At 40.3% G+C, this 19,224-nt stretch overlaps 1 protein-coding gene across 2 annotated transcripts in view; it reads right to left on the minus strand.

Annotated features, from left to right (window-relative positions):
• Positions 1 to 19,224, minus strand: part of SDK1 (sidekick cell adhesion molecule 1) — a 390,932-nt gene that overhangs the window by 158,793 nt on the left and 212,915 nt on the right. The gene's annotated exons all lie outside the window — the stretch shown is intronic.

Raw genomic sequence — 19,224 nt, forward strand, 5'->3', positions numbered from 1 at the left:
TCAAAAGAGTCTGCCAATACTCATGTTAGTTCTTTAAAAAGATTTTACACACTGGGGAACAAATATAAAATTAACAAAGCAGCATATCACAGCAACTTCAATCCCTTTTTCTTATCAGGAAAGTAAATAACCCAAATCTGTTACTCTTTTGTGAGGCTTCATACTGTAAATAATTTAGCTTATGCAACAGTCAGCAGACACTTAAAAAATGGTAAAAAGGCAGCTTGTAAATTTTCTCTGTGTACATTTAGTAAGTGAATTAAAATACCCATGTATTCATAGGTACTTTGCTTCAAGCAACTCATTTGGGAAAGAAAAAATTAGCTATTTTTTAGCTTGAATAAGAGAGTAATAAAATTTTCTAAAGATACGGAAACCAATAAACAAATTACAGAGAAAGGTAATGAAAATAAAACTAAACTGATGGAAAAGCAAGCCAGTTCATCAAATGCTTTCTGCAAAGGAAGCAAGTCCATGCCCATTAAGCAGAATGGAAAACTGGGAACCCTGAAGGTTTAAGACAATTCCCAAAAGAACAGCAAAATGGACAGAAGATTCTTTGCTTGGATCATACCCAGCATTCCAAAAGCCATTTCACATCGGATTTCACTTGCTGGGGAGACAAAGCCTTGGGTAATGGGGCTCAAACGTTCACCAGGTTAGCAGATTTCTGAATGACAAATCTTTCACCTTCTGATGTTTTTCTAATTGACAGCAGGTAGTTTACTATTGGAGATGGAAGTGTGGAATTTTAAAATTATAACAATACCACCCACACTTGTGAATAAAACCAAGCATTCAAGAATAGTACTTCAGAAACTATAAGCACATATTTCTTCCCATAAATATGCTCTGTCAACCTGACACAGATCTATATGCAACTCCCATGGGATCTCAAAAATCAAGCTGTTAGTAGATTTTACATCTGCTCCTCAACAATCCTGGAAATGTAATGCCATCAGGTAGCAAATCTATTTTCTAAGATTTCCATGGTGGTCTTACAGGCATTCATGGCAGAAATTTTCCAGACAGTAATCTGAAAAAAAAAATCCCAGAAAATAAGAGTTGATCAGATTAGTAGCTTATTACTGATGAGAAGAAATAACTACAGCATCACTGTTAACCCTTCTTCTGGCCAAGATGAAGGTTTATAACAGTAAATGCTAAAAGATCAACAAACAAGTTACTAATCTGGCAGTAATCATTTCTTATCTCCACCTGGAAAAGAAGAAAACCACTTATTTGACTTATCACCACCCCTGAAGAATGGCTCCAGCCCAGGAAAAACAGCCCAAGAGGAGAATCCAGCTTTGTTGTAACCTCCATCACCACACATGAGTGGCCCTGTGTGCAGCCAGCAGATAAGCAAGGAAATAAAAGTGCACATTCCTCCCCCTGAAACCAGGAAAATGCAGTATTTCTTTGACTTTCCTACTGGCTGTAACAAGAATCAAAACCAAGTATGTGTTTATTTTCATTTGGTCTCATCCCTGAAGCATATCTATTAAAGGCAGGCTGCTGCTAAAGACTGTGAGTGAACTAATACTGGTGTGATACAGAGGGCTGATCAAAATGGTCAGCACTTGGAGTCCCAGGAATGCACCTACAAAGGTAGCTATGGATGTAACAAGCACACAGAGAAAACAACAACATTTCCAATAATTATCTAAACAGTATGCAGGCAGCGTAAACATTCCTATTTGTTAGTCAAAGATAGTTTTGATTTCCCTTTGCAGCACCCATAATTCACTGTGGCCCCAATCCTACCAAATCAAACTCAACAGGGACGTTCCCAGGGCTGCTTTTGCAGGGGGCAGTTTGGAGCTTTGTTTTGTGGTTAAATTGAAGCATGAAAGGAGGAACTCAGTTTTACTTTAGAGTAAAAAAATCTCAATAGGGCTGTAACTTGGCACCTGTGTGTCCATGCCACCCTTTCAGAACTTCGTGCTTTTGTAAGAAATCCACAGTTTCAGAGTAGCCAGGACCTTGATGGAGATAAGGAGAAACACTAGGATTTTGTTTCGATGATGCACCACAGAAGATCAGGCTAGGGAAGGTAGAAAGCTACTGCAAACAATCAGACAGTGAACAACTACTCAGACTTTCCAGGTTTCTCATCCTACCTGTCAATAAAGCCACTCCATCCTTCTCCTACCTCCTAATGCACTGCATGGAAGTGATTTTACTTGACTGATGCTACACTAAAATCCAATGCAGAATGTCATTGTTAGTAAACAGACATTTTCTGTGAAAATCCTTTGCAGAAAACAATTGAATTTCTTTTTTCTCCTCTTCACTGTTCCTTTTTTACTTCGTTAGACTTTTTTGTTGTCTGAGCTTTCTAGCTCTTGGCAGTTTCCTTCTGGTTTTTCATCACCTCTTCCTCCTCCTCCTGCCCTCGCCTCAGGCAGCTGCTCTGCACTCCTCACTGGTCATTTCCCTTCCCTGCCATCCCATGGTCCCCTACAGATGTTTCACACTGTTTAAGAACAGCTCAATTTCCAATGTACCCCCTTTTTTTAACGACTGAGTCTCAGCTTTTCTGAAGCAAATATTTATTAAAGGCACTGAAAAGTGGGAGCAACACAAATGCACAGTTCACAGTGAGATGAATTCACTGATTGGGCACCACCATTCCCAGACATACTCCACATTTTTGGAAAGAAGAGGTCTTCTTTCCTTTCTTTGCTTTCTGAACCCCTCCTCTCAGCTAAGAAAGCAAAGCAACATTCAGGACCGACCCCAACCAGTCTCTGAGACAAGACTATGGTGACACCAAAGGTTTGGATTCAGGAGTAGAAGGAGTTTGTCCTCCAGTCCTTCAGTGGTTCCCAACCCCAGCTGCTCCTGAAGCAGGTGGTGAAATTCTGCCATTTACAGCCTAAGATATGAAGGTAAATTGTCATTGATATTACCTTTTCCATATTAGACTTTTTTTCCCTACAAAAAGAGCCAAAAAAAGGATGAAAAAATGAGACAAAATAACAGCAAATAGAAAGAAGATCTGGGTTTTCCCTCTCCCTCTAAACATAAACTCCTCTCTATCACAAATCTGCCATTCCACACAAAGCAGATATAAATTGAGGGAAGAGAGAAAAAGAAAGAGTGAACAACTTTTGCACGGTCTATTTGTTTTCATCACCTGTAGCTGTGTGTGGTTGCACATCACTGACCCTGGAGCTCACTGAACCTCCCTCCTCCTGTCCATGTGCTTTATGACACCGATTTTTTTAATCCTGATGAGCTGTAGAATTCTAATCTGTTATTTAAATACCATAATTATTTACACTGCCCTGTCATCTCTGGAAAGACAGTGGTTTTATCTCTGTACATATAACGCCTTGTAAGGTACAGGGAATTTTAAATATTGTAATTTACAGTTTATAAAGATCACAGACTTTATCAAAGCCACTTGGGTGCTTAATTTTCCCCAACTGAAATCTTACTCAGGCCACATGACTGAAGACACAACAGGTTCTTTCCCCTTCAGAAATGTAAAAACATTAGGTTCTTTCCCAGATTTTACATTATGGTAAAGTTTATCTGTATTCTCAGTGCAGAATATTAAATATATTACTTCAATGGATGCTCAAATTCATATGGCAGAGATAGGGGGTAAACCAGCCTTAATAGAAAGTGAGAGAAAATGTTTATCTCTTGAAAAGAAGTAATAATTCGGGTTTGGACTTGAGCAAAGTGGTAAGTTTTATTTTTGAGGCTTATAAATCCCAACCCTTTGAAGACCCTTAATCCAAAGAAGGTGACCATGAGCAGGAGGAGGGAGGATTCCTAAACAATCATCCAGATCACCCTTGTTTTAGGGCTACCCTTAGTGTAAGATACTACTGCAATTGCTTCCCAACATCCAGTTTCCAATGAAGAAAGAATCCCACAGAAATCACTGTCCAAAAATGAATGTACCTACTTGCATTATGAGATTTGTCTAGGGGAGAAAAATGCTTTACAGGAGAGATCACCTACCCTCAAGCTAATGGAGAAATTAGAATACTTTAACAGAACTTTGAAACCATTTATAAGTTCCCCTGGGAGAAAAAGATTAGAAAGCCTTCACCAGAAACTTCCTACAGTCTTTGAGGCTTGCACAGTATGTACAAATGCCTCTGCACTTATTATGCAGGATACATGCAAAGCTTCATGTTACCAAATTATGGATACCCAGATTAGAAAAAAAAAAAGCAGGATGAGAGATAAGAGTTCAATACAAATAGCAAAAATATTACATGTAGTGCAACATTATGGCATCAATATTGTGCATACTCTGTCTAACACAGAATATGAGAAAAGAGAAGTGACAATCACACAGCATCTCAAGATTGCTCGAGGGAGAAAAAAATAAAAGACCTTACAAACTACCTGATGGAATACATTCACTGTTTGCAGGTCCTACCTGCAGATGGTTTGAATTATCAACCCCTAATGGATTAATGCCCTTTTCACTTCCCAGTACAAGACACGCAACAGGAATTGGATCCTGATCAATAATAGATTAATTTCCCTTCCCCTTTGGAGTAAAAGATGCACAACAGGAATTGGAGCCTGATCAACAGAAAAGCAAATGCTGACAACCACCTGCGGGCACCAGAGAGAAGCATTATGCAAATACTGGGAAAAAAGTGTGTTCTCAATCATAAACCTCCATCCCAAAACAGACCTATTTGTTCCCTGCTTATTAGAGTGATACAATAAAAGAGCATTAAGATAATCAAAGTTACAATTTCACTTTTCCACTTTGATTCTAGCAAGGACTATTTATTTTCCGGAAAAGGGAAACAAAACGCTGCTGTGCAACTGCAGAGGGCTCTGCTCAGATTTCTAAATGTAAAGGAAAATAACAGAGGCTTTCCTGTGAGGATTCTTGGTCACATTTGTTTAGTTTGATATAGAACACAAAAACTCCAAATGGAGTTTTTTTGAGTCAAAGTTATGTATTTATAAAATAATTAGCTGAATAACAGTAAAGAGTTGGTGTATGAAGCATAATGACTTTTCAGTACCCAAGGATGTCTTCAGACTCCTTAAGCAATTAAGTGTTAATATAATTTATTTAACTTCTGAGAAACTAGACTGCAGACTTAAAAAAGTAAATAAGCAACAACACAAAAACTTGTGGATCAAATTTACAGGGAAAACAGCCCCATTGTTTAAATTATCACAGCAAGTGAATTCTTATACACACAGCCCTCGTTTTGAACCAGACATCAGACATCACGACATATGAATAAAACACCAGACATGAAAAGAGGTTTACAAAACACAATACAAGCAAAGCAAGTGAATGATCCAGGTCAGTTATATTTATTGACTCAATATACTCTTGTCAGTGTGACTAAGCTTTGTCCACATCAGAACAAACACATGATGCATTTCCACTGCAAGGAAAATTGAAAAAAAAAAAAGAAAAAAGAAAGAAGAGGGAATAAAATAATAAACACCAGAATAATTTACAGCGAGCAGATCACAGATTAAATACCCAGTGTATGAGGAGGGATATGGTAAAGGAGCAATTACAAAAGATTTCATCAACAACTGTTTATGCTTGCCACAAATTCATCTTGCCCGAATCGTGCAGTGCCTGAAACTCTGCCCTCCTCATTTTCTCTTCACCCCTCCTGGGCCTGTGTGAGGGTCTGTATATGTTACAACAGTAGTTTTGATGCATTTAACTTTGAAATATAAAGTTATCCCCAGAAATTAGCCCATAAAAGTGTGTGATTGAGCCAGTCCATCCTGCACTTCTGCAAGCACTTCAAAATGCACTGAACTTTGGGAATTTGCTTTGGACAAGGGCCTGGAAGGACAGGACAAGGGGGAATGGCTTCACCCTGACAGAGGGCAGGGTTAGATGGGATGTTGGGGACAAATTCCTCCCTGTGAGGGTGGGGAGGCCCTGGCACAGGTTGCCCAGAGAAGCTGTGGCTGCCCCATCTCTGGAAGTGCCCAAGGCCAGGTTGGATGGGGCTTGGAGCAACCTGGGCCAGTGGAAGGTGTCCCTGCCCATGGCAGGAGGGCAGAATTAGGTTACCTTTGAAGTCCCTTCCAACCCACACCATTCTGTCAGTCTACGATTCTGTGAAAATGGAAGACATACATTAATTATTCAAAGCATTGTCAAGAAGATATTTTATGTGTATTGAGCTTCCTGCAAATGGTGTTTAGAGCACAGGACTAGAAAGCACCTCTTGGGCCAGCACAGTTCCTTGTCTCTGTGACACCCCATCATGCAACCCCTTCTCTGAATGTACTGGGGACAGCGGTAAAAATATCGAGTTTTTTTTGAACACCACTTTCTGGTTGGAAAGTTTCCTAAAGCTTTTCTATTCAACCTGTTAAAAAACACTCCTAATTTCCAGCTTAAATGTATTCATGGTAAAATGCACTTCATTTGTTCTTCTGCCAAAGCTGTCCTTTAGCTTAAAGAGCTGCTTTCTCCCTCTGTGATGTTTACGTCCTAAAGTATTTATAGAAAACAATCATACTCCTTCACAGTCTTAATTTTACTCTGCTAAACAAGGAAAACTTTTCTTGCCTGACAAGTTTGAAAGGATCCACTGAAATACACACAAACAAAAGACTGGGAGCAAGGGCAAAAAAACCGAGCTAGCGTCACACTATAAATGTCTCCAAATGTTTAAACAAATAACAGCCACGTTTGTAACAGCTTTTTTTCCCCCTCTGTAAGGACTTTCACATAGACTGCAAGTGCTGTTAGTTTTAGCCCTGGGGAAAGATTAATGGAGAACTCAGCTCCAGCCACAAGACGATTTATACCCTTTCGTGTGTAGATACTCCAGTAAAGAGGAAATTTATATATTTTATTAGATAAAACTGACTCTAAAATACAGGTTGAAAAGCTCTAAAACCTTATGGAGAGTTTTTAGGGTCTACTCCTGGGCATAATGAGAGGCAGGGGCCTAAAAACAGTTGATCTAAAAATGGAAAATGTATTTCTGGAGCCAACAAATACTGCAATGCCCCAGGAGCAGCAGCAAGGCTGGGATGGTTCATGGTGACACAGTCACCCCACCTTGTCTCTCACCAGTTCTGCTCTGACAACTGGGACAGGGGTGGGAGATCTGCCTTTTTTCCTGATTTTGCTCTTTTTCTACAGGCCATTAAGTGCAGGTGACCCAGCAAGTGTTATTTGGCTGATGAATTCCTCTCTTTTCTACTTCCTGAGGTCTACAGCCCCACTTTGTATTTTAGGACTACTTCAGAAATACATTTCTAGTGTTGTCCCATGTAGTTTTAAGGAAATTAAACCACTGCTTAGTTACACAGCTCCCTGTGATTCAGCAGCTAAATTCAAAGGCAGACCAAATTTCGGCTCCAACACTCTGAAATTCCCTTCTCACAACTCCTTGTGCACAAAGAGCAATTTGGAAGTTCAGTCTCTGTCACTGACCTGACCTTCCCCCATGCACAGTGAGGGGTTTCTTTCTGCCTGGAAACTTATCATCCAGCACATCATTAGAGCTTGTAACATGAAAAAATATATAGCCTCAAGCTATTCTAGCTAAAGAACACTCAGGTGGCTTTTCAATTCACCAGATAGCTTTAATATCTGCTATATGAGTGGATAGAGTGTGTAATCTTATTCAACAGCAGTTAAAAGGGAGAAAAATATCCATGGTCTACCAGTGGAATCTATTGGCTTCTGAGTCATCTTCAAAGAGATGTGAGAGGCAACAGGTACAGCAGCTCCCTGCAGCCAGGGCCCAGAGCCTGGGGGCTCTTTATGGAATCAGAGAATGACAGAATGATTTGGGTGGGCAGAGACCTTAAAGACCATCCTGTTCCACCCCCCTGCCACTAGCCCAGGTTGCTCCAAGCCTCCTCCAACCTGGCCTTGGACACTCCCAGGGATGGGACAGCCACAGCTTCTCTGGGCAACCTGTGCCAGGGCCTCCCCACCCTCACAGGGAAGAATTTCTTCCCATTATCCCATCTAACCCTGCCCTCTGGCAGTGGGAAGCCATTCCCTTTATCCTGTCACTCCATGTCCTTGTCCCAAGTGTCTCTCCAGCTCTTGGAGCCCCTTTAGGCACTGGAAGGTACTCTAAGGTCTCCCCAGAGCCTTCCCTTCCCCAGGCTGAACAACCTCAAATCTCTCCCAAAACACGCCCATGTTTGAAAAGATTTAAAAATAACTCATCAGTGGAAATCCCTTTTAAGAGGCTGTATATTTTTACGATGTACTTTAGTGCACTGTAAGAGAAGCACCTTTTTAACTACAAACAGGGATGTATTTGGGAGGAGGAAACAGGTTTGAGGGTCCTGGTAGTGGCTGCAGGACTTTCTGCTTTCTCCTGAGGACAAAACCCAACTTTTAAAGTCTTACAGCCTTGGTACTTTATGTTACCTTGGTATTTACCTCTTGATGTTATTAATAAAGGCAAATTAAGTTAGTAAACCACACATCAGTAACTGGATGCTAAATAAACCAGAACTGTCAGTTAATAATAATGTACAGAAGCACAAAATTCACTGGTGAGAGAAGACCTGAGAGAAGAAAAAAAGGAGGAAAGCTGAGCTGGGGATATGGCTGTGCCAGTGGGATCAGAGAGCTGCTCAGATTTCAGATGCTCCAATTCTCACCAGCAGATCCTGGTTTACTGTCAAGCAGCAGGACAGAGAGAGAAATGGGAGACAATAAAATGCTGCCTTCTATTTATAAATATATCTTTGTGTATGGCTTTATGTTGGGGTTTGTTTTATAAATGCATTTCTCACCTCCTTATTTTGGCACAAGTAAGATCACACAACTGACAATCCAGTTGCTGCTTCTCCTATTTGTAACAAGTTTAAACACTCTTCTATGTACAAATGAAAGGGTGGTAACAAATAAAACATTAAGATAAAAAAGAAGAAAAGAAAAAAAACAATCTCATCTATCCTTCACTGGACTTAAAGCAAAGCATTTGCAGTGGCTTTGGGGGAAATTCTTCAAGAAATGCCTTCAACAATTTATTTTATGACAGCAATAATGGAAGCACTATTTTCACAGGGAAGATTTAAGATTGAATATGCTCTATAGAGCATAAAACAAATATGTACAATTGATCATATGTGAGTTCCTAAGACCTATTATTTTTTTTGTAGCAGCTTTTTAAATGAACCTGACATTGTGGTGCAGTACATTGGAAAGAGACTTGCACGTGCAGACTGATCACAGAACCATAGAATGGTTTAGGTTGGAAGGGAGGTTAAAACCATCTCATTCCACACCTCTGCCATGGGCAGGGACACCTTCCACTAGCCCAGGTTGCTCCAAGTCCCATCCAACCTGGCCTTGGACACTTCCAGGGATGGGGCAGCCACAGCTTCTCTGGGCAACCTGTGCCAGGGCCTCCCCACCCTCACAAGGAAGAACTTCTTCCTAACTTCCTCTCTTTTTAGGTTTAAAAGAGAGTTTAAAAAAATCACTTGACAAACAGCCTTGATAAAGCTAAAATTAATACTGAATTTTAGTGAGGCTTCAAGTTCAAAAAATATTTGGGAGTTTTCTAGCATCAACTCAGATTCAGGACACTTCTATGAAACACCTTGGAAATACATGGAAATAATAAAGATTACTTGATTTTAGAGATTCCTCTAGGCCTGGATATCTGCTGTGCCTGGTTGCTTGTTTTGAAAACCTTGTGATCTTCCTAACAGATCAGAGAGCTTAAACCTGCCATCACTGAGAAGAAGCTAAAGACAAACCTGGAAGTGTTCCACGGTTGCTCTGCCCTTCCCAACAAAAGGAAAGGTTTTTGTGTCCCAGATATTTGGTGCCAATAAATGTGTACAGGTCACCAGCTGGGCCACCGTTCCCTGTCCAGTGCACGTGAGGGACACTCAGCTAAAGCCACGCCAGTACATTTCTGCAGTTAGTGGATAAGCAAGGTGCTGATCAAAGCTTTCTCCACAAAACCCACTCTAAGAGCAGAGATTAAAAAAGAAAACCCTACCAAATTTAACAACCTGTCCTCAGATCCCAGGTACCACAGGTTTGGAACAGTTTATGAAGGAGAGCACTTGTACAGAGTTATAACCCTGAACTAAACAGGCATTCTTGTTCTTTGTTGTGGAACTTACCATTCAAACCAAGGTGCACTCACTGAGCAGCATTTTAAGCTCAAAGTCAACTCTTGCTGCAGTCTATTTATATACATACACATATCTGAGAAACATGGTTTGGGATCCAGATTGCTACCTTGCTCCCAAAGGTCTGTGACTTCCAAGGCTCTACATAAAGAGAACAGATCTGAAAAACAAGGAGATACCCCACAGCCTTCTTCCAGCAGCTAACTCAACCAAACATATGGAATGACTTGTCAAAAAAATATTTTGAGAAATAGGTTATCAGGGGCCTCAGGTCCACTCCATATGGTCTAAAGTTCTCCATCCCCCTGACCACATCATGCTACTTTTCCACTGTCTTCTATAAAGGGAAAGAATCCTTAATAAAAGTAGAGCTGTTCAGGTCACGAACATTCAGAAGCAAATAAAATATATTTATATATATATTACATATATATATTTAGAGTACTGTAAAATAAAAAAGTGGGGCACAACCATGCACACAGCAGAGCTCAGACTCCAAAGATACATTTTTCTAACAGAAGAAAAAATTTTGTTTCCACTTTGTAGCACAGATGCCTTTTCTAAAAAAAGTGCAGCTTCCCCTTTGCAGCCTTTGTGATTATCAATCTTTGGTTATTTTATAATATAAGGTTGCCTCAGATCTCAGCAGGGAGAAAAATACACACTGCTGTATTTCCTCTGTCGCAAGAACAAAACAACTGTGAAAGCAAAGAATGTTCCAAAAGAGCAAACAATAACCCAGCTACAGAAAGTCTACAAACTTACTCATTCAAAAATAATTCCACAGATGGATAAGCATTTAATTTTCTGTAGTGAGAATAAAGCAGCGTCTCTCTTCTCGGGGAGATGGAATGGGTTTTGTACCTGCCTATTTATACCCAGGACATAAATGCTGCTCAGAGAATGCTGCGAGTACTGTAAAAAGAAATCTAAGGGGGAAGTTATTACTCCTGGCTCTTTGTTAGTATTTCTGCAGTTTTGGGTAGAGTCAGCATTGTTAAAAATAAATTGTTGGTTGTACCTTGCTTGGCCTGTACAAACGTTGTTTGCATTAATGTACTTATGATTTCCTATCTGCTGTGCCCTATTAAAAGAGGAGTTTAAGAGGGTGATGTCTTCTCAGTCTTGCACTGACTCCTTGCCCTCTCAGAAGAGGGCTGGTCACAGTTTTTGCTGTATGGATGGTAAACAGCCTCCCCTGAATAATACAAGAACTCATTGCTGTGGTAACAAAACCCAGAAGCTTATTTCCACAGGGTGTTCTTGTCTCCCAGCTCATCCAAAACTTTGCATTTTGTGCTGCTTCTTATTTGAAATTTTTGTCATTATAATATGACACTTGAATGTCACAACAGAATTACAGTTAATGAGGAAAATTAGGGGGAATAAATGAAAGATAAAAAGGTACATTAGAAAATGTGCCGTTGTCTAAGACAAGAATTTATATACTGTTGAGATACAAGTGACATCTATTTCATTTTGTTTTAAAAAGAAATCATTTTACCCCTAGGTTTAGAAACATGCTGTCACTTTCCAAAATGTCCTTGGGTTGTCAGTTTGAAATGAATTGGCAATGTGTCATTAGGCAGAACACAACAGCATTGTTTCGATTTAATTAACCCATTTTATTCAGATTTGCCCCAAAAATAACCCTTAACAATATGATTCTGCCATCCAGCTGGTAATGGGCTGTGATAGAGCAGAATTATCAGATGTCAGAGCAGCTAAAAGCAGTAAGAAAACATTGCAGGGTCCACTTGGCAACAGAGCAGTCACTCGCTTTCTCTCCTACACACGCAATCTCCTCGAACGACTTACAGAGAGTGAAGAAGGATGAATCACTTATACACACACATAAAATGCATTTAGATGGGATTGAAATTATACTGAGCACCTAAAACAAAACTGCCAGGAAGCCAGGCTGGCAGAACTGGCTGCAGCCAGCACCTGGTCCCTGCATGCTGATGGGGATGCCCCTATGCCTACAAAGCAAAGCTGGTTTTGCCTTCTCCTGCTTGGTGACCTCTACCCAGGTTTTTGATTGTGGGATCAGTTCTGCAAACTCAGTGCATCCATACTTATCTTCAGTGAGAGAAAATACTGAGTTAATTAACCATGTGGAATATTCACAGCTGGTTCTGGCCTCTCTGGGAACACCCTATGGAGTGTCACGTGCAGCTCCATCTCCCTCATCTCCCTTCTTTCAAAGTTATTACATAGAAGAGGTTAAGGTGTGCCAGAACCATTTCAACCACCCAGGAGCCAAAGAATTTTACAGCACAGACCAAATTTAAGACAATAGAATATGTTACCTACTGAACCACAAAATCTTTGAGAGAACTCAGAAAATAGAAGCAGCTTTACAAAATTAAACCATAATCTTTCTGTCCTTCTGCTCCCAAAGCCTGTAAAGCTAAACAAAAAAAAAAAATACCCTGAAAAAAAACAAAGCCTGGTGATATATAAAAATAAAAGTACAGATGAAGCATTTTTGACATTTCTCTATCACTCTTAAAAATAGTAATAATCTTGAGCTATTGAAGTTGCTGAAATAAAATAAAAATCAATGTGCTTTCACTTAGCACTTCTGAAAAAGAAAAGGATAACTTGTTATTTCAGCAAAACACTTTAATGCCACTCTGTAACAGAGCCCACTATAAGGTACAAATAAAGGTCTTCACACTCAAACATCCACTGCTCCCCAGAACTTGGGACTTGGAGGGAAACTGGGACAAGACTGAACTTGCCAGTGTGGAGAGGGCAGAGCAGTTCCTGGTACCAGTACTGGATCCAGGCTACACAACTAAGGCAGGGACTTCAGACATATCTACTGAGGATTTTATACATATAATAAAGCAATTTCTTTCAAACAACATGGAAACTGCCTTGGGTTTCTGCTTTCCTTACTTCCCACTCATCCCCCATTCCAGCAAACACTGATGCACAAATCACAGGTGGGTTTAAATAACATGTATGAAAAAAATTCCAAGCTTCAACTCCAATGTGTACCCAAAGCTCTCAAAATGTGGCCTTTGAAGTTGTTTCTCTGCATTTCCCTTTTTTTTTTTTTGGCTGGTCACAAATTTTAGGTTCGCAACCGTGGGCAGGATAAAAATGACCAGATTTCTGAGAGACATTAAGAAACTTCTGCAAATCATTGGAAACTACTCAAAGCTATCTCTGAAAGTGCTAAAGGGTTGAACCTTCCCTTAATACAGGAAGGGTGGACATAAATAAAACATGTTTTACAGTGAATCACACGTATCACTCATAATGAGTAATAGCAATAGCCAATGTAAAAGACAAGAAAAAATAGCATGTTGCAAACAAATCTGTTTCTTTTCTCATATAGGAGAACTAGAGTCACAAAAAAATGCTTTAAAACAAATGTTTTTAGCTGCTAACAATTTTTCTGTTGTTTCTGGTTCCTCTCTATGCATACAAATGCATAAAATACAAAACCCAAAGAGGGAAAGTGGAAAGTTTAAAAAAAGCTGATTTATTTCTGCACAGATCCTTTACTCCTACCATTAAAAAGTACAATTTATTACCACTGGAAAGCGTAAGGAGTAGAAAGTGCTCTTGAAAAATAATAACTGCTTTTCCCAGCACACCAGAGACCTCTACAGAAGATGGAGGAACCATTATCTCCATTTTACATGTGGTGAAAATGAGGGGAGGACAAACATTAGTGAAATGAGGCTGCAGCAGGTGTGTCTGACCTGTTTACCCACAACCTTTTAACACTTTAGGTTACACTCCAATACAGGATGGAAGGATTTTTTTTTTTCCTCCTTTCCAGTCTCCAGCTGGAAGAAGATGCAATACAATATCCATGGGGATCTTTGCAGGCTCTGAGGCTGTGCCCTCCCTTCTCCCACTCCCTTAGCAGGCCAGCTCTCAGCTGGGACATTTGTTAATGTGATATGGCAAATAATTTCAATTCTGCTGCTGGACAATTATTCACAGCATCTCTGGTCACCAGCTGACAGGATGGGGGGGAAGAGCAGTGTATTCTCCCAGGTTTTATCACAGGCAATGCCAGTGTGAGGATAAACCAGGCAATTTGCATTTCTCAGAGTTATTGTTTCAAGCTGCCCACAGACTCTGGCACGTGTCATCACACCAATTTAACTGAGCTTTAGCTTTAGCTATTACAAGCATTACAAGCATTCTAAATGAATGTCTAAACCCCAGATCAAAATGCATGCTAAGGCCATTCAAGCAGCAGGTTCCATTCCAGTGTTAAAAACCTGCTTTCCTGCTCCTCCACCTCTACAGTAATTTTCTGCCAGATCTTTCTTTTGTCCTTTTTCAGAGAGATCAAGCGCACATATTCAACAAATTTAAAGACTAAAAAAACCAAGATGAGAAACAGTCTGAAAGGTTGCAGAACATGGATTCAGTCGGTGTGTAACTGCTGTCAGTGAGTGCTGGGACTCACTCCCTGCTCTGTGAACCAGCCAGCAAAGGAGCCTGGGCAGGGGACTGCTCCTCTCAAGCCTCTGAGCTGAGTCCTTCCAAGATGAAAACCAACAACATCTCTTTGCCCTCCCAATTTTTCTATGAACAGACATGTGGCCAGTGTCACACACTCTAAATCAGCTCCTGCCTGCTTATTTGCCCAGAGCAGCTGTCTCTTGTGAGCTGCATGTCCTGGTGACACTGGATGCTTTGAGGACAATATATGTTAGGGAAGTCTCCTGGCCAGCAATTCAATTTCTGTATTTGCACATAAAAATGGTTTCTGAAGGTGTAACTTGGGATGAGTTTGTTTCACCCTAATCACTTGATTACCACAACCGAAAGTTGGAACTGGGACAAGAGTACTTAGAGAGCTTAAACGACAGATGTCATCTTATTTCTGGGAGGATGTTAAGGGATATTCGAGAAGGGATATGACTTTTTCTTTAGGAAGAATGAAAAATAAAATGAAAATAGGATGAAAAATTGAATTTTCTCGCCGTAACCTTTATGAATCACAGTTTCCCATTTGTCTGTGGTGACAGATTCCTGTATTTCCCAGAGGAAAATACAATTTTCCTCGAGGAAGGGGAAGCAAAAGAGAATGTGAGTCAAAATATTTTGATTATTTCAGTTCTTTCAAGGACCTCTTTCTAAGGAAGGAACTTAATGAATTCATCCCAGTGCTCTTGTAACTACAGATGTACTTGCAGGGTGGGACTAATTTCCTAGGCCACCAGGAAGAAAAGGGACACATTAAACACATTACAAGTTAGTACATCACTCTTTGACATAACTTTAAAGACTGGGTTGAGCAATTCAAAAAATCTTTTCCTTCTAATGGAGGAATATTGGACAGCTTAAGGTTAAGGATTTTTTAGGAAACCAAGGATGTTGAAAATGATAGAGGAAGCGATACCCTGAATGCTGGGGATGCACAGAACTCCTGCCCCTCACAAATACCCCCAATCTGGGGGGAAAGGCCAATGTGTCCTTTAAAGACACATTATTAACTTACTGACATAATGAAGGCTGGAATCCTCAACCCTTCCCGTTACATTACAGGAAAGGCATCCAAAGATGAAAGGGCACATTCAACAAAGAACAAATATATGTTACCATTATTTGATGATCAGCTTCAGGTTAAACCTGTCTGCCTTGAGACTGGAGATTAATAGTGATAGCTTCTTTTAATGACTGTAGAAATGCCACAGTGCCTGCCAATAACAACTTGAGCAATGAACAGGTTGCTATAGAATGTATTGTTTATGCACCACTGACTGCAATCTCTATACAGAAAATTTAATAGACCCTTTTTTCCCTCTCAGCAAGCTTATGTGGTTGGGGATTTAGAACTGCATTATTCCTTATGACCTGACTTATTTATCATGTCAATCATAGTAATGATGTGTCAAAATTATCACAATTCTGAAGCTTTCCCTTTATCATCATTTCGAGAGTGTTCTTCCTCAGCATTATAAGTACATATGACAGAAGAGACATCAGAGGCATAGATTTCATGCATGGCTCTAACAAAATCACAGGGTTAAATAGCTACTTTGAGAGCCAAAGCACCATGGAATAACTTCTTCCCTTTTTCTAATTCAGTTCTTGTAATAGCAGCCAGACACAGCTGCAACTGCAATTAAGGAGAAAAGATGGGGAATAAAACGGCACAAAGTCAATTGCCAGAGGTCAAATTAAGATGCTGGAATTTGCAGGTCCTGACCCTCCTAACACCATGTAGTTGGCCTTCTGATACCACTAGTCAGATTTAAAATTACAACTTTAGCAATTAGTAAGAGTGAAGAATTAGACAAGCAGGTTACGTATTGGCGAGAATGTCCTTCCCTGTCTAAAGAAAAAGCTTCCTCAAGGACTCCTGCTAGGAAAGGGAAGACAATGCAGATGGAGGGATTCAGCCCTGGCAGAAGCAGAGGTTTCAGACAATGTGGGCAAGGTCAGGGCCAGGCTGATGAAGGTGACTGTCTCGCTGTGCAGGTGCAATACTCCTCACAGTGGGTTTCTCACCAGACCCCTGGCCTGCATCCACAGCAGGCTATCGACTCGGAGAAATTAAAGGATGAGAAATAGTTAACAACAGGAGTTCTGTCAGAGGTACAACATATATTCCTTTGGTTCAATTTTCTAGAGCCCGAGGTCTGAAAGAGATGGAAGCCTCTTTGAAAGGGTCTGGACAGCATTCTAAATTTCATGTACCATAAGTTTCTCTCAGTCACAGAAGATTAATTCACCATTTATTCTGTAGGCTAGCAAGAACTCGGGGAGCAGGTAGTGTGTGCTGCCCTGGAGGAGCGAGATGGCAAAGCCCTGCTCCCTCTGGGGCTTGTAACTGGGGCTGAAACCATTTTTAAACGTAGTTACAGTCAAAGAGAGTTTTAACAAGTTTGAATGCACACCTAACATTGTTACATCCTGAAATATGGATTCTCCAACGGGTAGCCTGTGTTGCAGCATAATTTTTGCTACAACAGCTGTCTGGAATGATACTAAAAACCAAGCTAACACTAGACAGGTTGAAAAATACCTGTCAAGTCCAGTTCCAGCAGCATCACCGTGAAGCCTGTTTGAAGTGTCCAACCAATGGATCAGCAAAAACATGCAGCTTAATAAAGGCTAATAAAACTGCAACAGCTTGTACTGTGGAAACTCTGATGGAGGTGCAGAACATTTGCTGCTGCATTCCCAGGGTGAGCCTGTCTCAGGGGACCCCAGAATCAATAAAAGAGACATGACATGGCCCTCCACCCGGTAGACGTAAGACAGACAGGTCCACAAACTGAACTGACAACATCCAGCAGGAATTGCTTAGTTAGGAGAAGTAAAGTTTTAGAGAAGGAAAGTGTAGGGGCTGGAAGGAGATTTCAGGTAAGCATAGAACCTAATGCTGTTTCTAAAACATTTAAAAGTAAGCAATCTTAATATCTAACCTGTGCTCTGCCACTTTCAAGCTGTTCCCCCTTGTCCTATCACTCCCAGCCCTTGTCCAAAGTCCCTCTCCAGCTCTCTTGGAACCCCTTTAGGCACTGGAAGGGGCTCTCAGGTCTCCCCAGAGCCTCTTCTTCTCCAGACTGAACATCCCCAGCTCAGTGGACAACATGCGTGTCAATGTATTTCATGAGATGAAAATAATATATATAAAATTCACTAAACCAAGAAAGCCTGACATCTTCCTTAACACCATATTGAGGCTGGACTGGATTTCATGGTGGTTTAAACAACATAAACCCACTTTAGAAAAAAATGATAACATCATCTTGAGTGACTTAAATCTACAAAAGGGAAGAAATTAGCCAATCCCATTGTACGGATCATTTCTCAACGTTCCATTTAGCTTTTAATTACCCAACAGACTGTAATAGCTGCTCTGGAGCTATTACACTCCATCGTGTCAATTTGGCTGCTACAAATGCACAGCACAAAGTCCTCAAGCTAAAAATCATTATGAAATTATTGTTGAAGAAGATTGTTGGGCATGTGCAATAGCTCGCTGTTGAACTTCTATGTTTTACAATTCCTCTTTTTTTATAAATAGCTGGAGCAATTAGATGCTGTTATGGAGCCATTAAAACCTTTCAGTTTTGAGATCCAAAGCATTCCTTGAATTATAGAACTGTAAAATTTCAGTTAAATTGGTAAAGTTCTGTTTGCAGTCTGTCACAGCCTCATATTTTCTCTCTACTTCTGTATACAGTCTACTCAAGTCTTATTTTTTACACAATGTTCCATCAGATAAAACACCAGAAAATACTTTGGAAATTAAATGAAATAAATCTTGGAAAAAGAATCATGTCTGCAGTAGAAGCTACACAATAATAAGAAACAGATGCATGTATAGATGAACAGGATGCACAGCACTGAGTAGCACATCCAGCCTTGCCTGGACACCTGAGTTCAGTGGGAAAGAAAAAGAGCAAGAAGGCTGGAAAACGGCTGAGGGGAGCCAGGGGCTGATCTATCCTTGCTGCCTCCAGGATGGGAGAGGTCAAAAACCACCTCAGAGGTGGGAGAGAGGGAGACAAACTGAAGGACACAAAATGGGAGGGTGAACATCAAAGAAATATTGAAGAGGAAGAGGAGGAGGAAGAGAGAAGTCACCATAGTGATTGAAATATGAGTTGTTAAGAGCTTTGATAAGAATTTCTGATTTACTGGAAAGGCTGTATCATCACAAGACTATTAAAAGTAAGAGCAGTTTGTAAATAATAGATACAGAATATAAATATGAGGGATTCTGAAGAGGACAGTAAGTAATTTCTAAGCAATGACATCCTGTGGGACAAGCAGCACGTTTACATTCTCTGGGGAATCAGAAGAGAATGTGAGGAAGAGGTGTGGTGGGATCTGCAAGAACTGCTGTGGGAAGATATATGTGGATTTCCAAAAGTGGTTGACAAATAGTTTGATGTATATCAAAGAGATTTTGAGAAAGGGTAAAAAAGATACTGCAAGAAAGCTGAAATAGGGATAAGGTTGGAGTTCTTTGAAAGAGTGATTACACTGATAAGAAATCAAGCAAGGATGATGTCAAGCAAGCAGACGTGGTCAAGATTTCAAGGAAGATATGTGCTAAAGCATCCAAAGAGATTACCACTCCTTTTGTTATTTGAACTGGCACTGAGGACCAATAGC

This window comes from Myiozetetes cayanensis, unplaced genomic scaffold, assembly GCF_022539395.1.
Source record: "Myiozetetes cayanensis isolate MyiCay16 unplaced genomic scaffold, myiCay2020 scf20-37, whole genome shotgun sequence".
Taxonomy (NCBI): domain Eukaryota; kingdom Metazoa; phylum Chordata; class Aves; order Passeriformes; family Tyrannidae; genus Myiozetetes; species Myiozetetes cayanensis.